At 39.0% G+C, this 1994-nt stretch overlaps 1 pseudogene; it reads right to left on the bottom strand.

The window, feature by feature from the left end:
• Positions 1-1364: 1364 nt before the first annotated feature.
• Positions 1365-1707, bottom strand: LOC141493920 (non-histone chromosomal protein HMG-14 pseudogene; annotated as a pseudogene).
• Positions 1708-1994: the final 287 nt, after the last annotated feature.

Here is a 1994-nt window from a genome sequence, read left to right as displayed (position 1 = left end):
ATATAAGCATTTTACCACTGTCCTCATCTACATGAATGTCTTTTGATCTTCCTTGTTGCCATAGTGCCATAGTAGGTTTCTATAGTTTTTTTTTTTTTTATTTCTTACTCATTTTCATCCTTTTTAGTGGTTTTTAAAGTTGACTGTTGTTCTTGGGGCACAAGAAGAATTATCTTAAGTTTTTATGCTATGGGCCAGAGGTGGGGGTTGCTAGTTTTCTGTGCTAGGGCTTCAGGTGCTTGAGACTTGCTCCCTACACTTTGATATCTAAGTATAGTTGCTCTTTTTGTGCAGGAATTCTGTAATTTGCCTTCTCTGATATACCTAGAGACCTCACAGGTCCCGCTTTGCCTCTGGTCTGCTGAGCCAGAACCAAGTAGACCCAGTGGCTAAATTGCACAGTGTCTAAGAGATTTCTGTAAGCTTCAATGTACTTCACCTGTACTGGACTATGATCCCCTTCTGAGATAAGATCTGAGACAGATCTTATATTTAATACTGCTGAGCAGTCCTTTCTTTTTTTTTTCTTTTGTAATCAAGATTTTATTAGTTCATTTGGTCATCAGTACATAGACACTATGAATAAATTTTACATTTAAAAAATGCTAGAAAAGTCTAAAAATTATGTAGTTGTAATCTTTTTCTAAACTGTTATTCCAGTGACTTTTCTTACTTTGGAAGCAATTCTCCCTAAAAAGTAGTCACCAAATACCAGTATCCTGAATATAGATAAGGTATTTGATCTTTTACAAAGCAAGGTTCCAGCAATTCTGTATTTAATAAAACTACACTCATTATAAACATTTTCCAGTCTTTTACAGTACATTAATAAAGTTACCAGAAAAAAATTGTACCACTATTACCAAAGATGACAATGTCACTGATAGCACACAATTTTGAAAGGGAGAGCCAACACCAGGGAGCCATTTTATTTAGGAAACAATTATACTGAAAGACAAGATGGATACAGATTAATCAAAATAAGATCTTTAAAATTCATGGTCACAACTCCAAATTACTGTCTCTGTTTCATTTAATTTGATGTAAGAATTACCTATGCAATGTTAAGTCTATGCAGAAGACATGAAGCATTTTCCTAATCAACAGACTATTAATTGCTGGTTGTATTAAAACAAACAAACAAAAAACCAAACTGATAATCAGCACATGATCTCACGTTTTTAAATAGGACTCTAAATAATGCCACTTTAGATTGGCTTCACTTATTTAAATGTTTTAAAACATTAATGTGATGAGGTGGGACTGCCTCCTTCTTAAAAATGTGTTTCTAGAGAGCTACTAAAAAACTGGCATTTGTAAAATAGTTGATAAAAATATTCCTCTGAATTCTATAAAAAGGGAGGTTACAGGGACAATTGTTAAGATTTTTATAAGATGTTATTCAGATTTGGTTTCTTTCTCTCCTGCTGAATCAGAGGCTGGAACCTCTTCATTTTTAGTTTCTCCATTTTCTGCAGGCAAATCATCTTTCTTCTCTTCTTGGTTGGTAGCTTCTGCTTGTTTTCCTTTTGCTCCTTTTTTCCCTTTTGTGCGAACTTTTTTGTCCTCAGATTTAGCCTTCCCAGCTGTCTTTTGGGGCTTTGGTTCCACCTTTGCAAGGGCTGGTTTAGCTGACAATCTGGCCGACCTCCTCTTGGGCTCCTCCCTTACATCCCCTTCTGCGGAGTTGCCCTTCCTCTTGGGCATGTTGGCTGCTGCGCGGGGACCGGCTCCCTCTCCCCAGGAGTGGCGGGGGTCTGGGGTCCCAGGCAGAGGGCCACGGCGGCGGGAGCTTCTACTGCGGCGGCTTCCAGGGCCCATGTGCTCTTCCTCCTGCCGCGGGGCTCGGAGCCCCAGTGGGAGCAGTCCCAGAACTCTGAGCAGTCCTTTCTAGATGTCTTCTGCTAGAAAACGTTTTCACTCCTTTTTTGTAGTTTTTGGCACACCAGAATCCATTTAAAGATTCAATCCAAGAGAAACTAAGGAGAGCTTGG

The sequence above is a fragment of the Macrotis lagotis genome, chromosome 7, assembly GCF_037893015.1.
Source record: "Macrotis lagotis isolate mMagLag1 chromosome 7, bilby.v1.9.chrom.fasta, whole genome shotgun sequence".
Lineage (NCBI taxonomy): Eukaryota > Metazoa > Chordata > Mammalia > Peramelemorphia > Peramelidae > Macrotis > Macrotis lagotis.
Note: the sequence above shows the minus strand (reverse complement) of the source record. Positions and strands in the feature narration are given on the sequence as shown.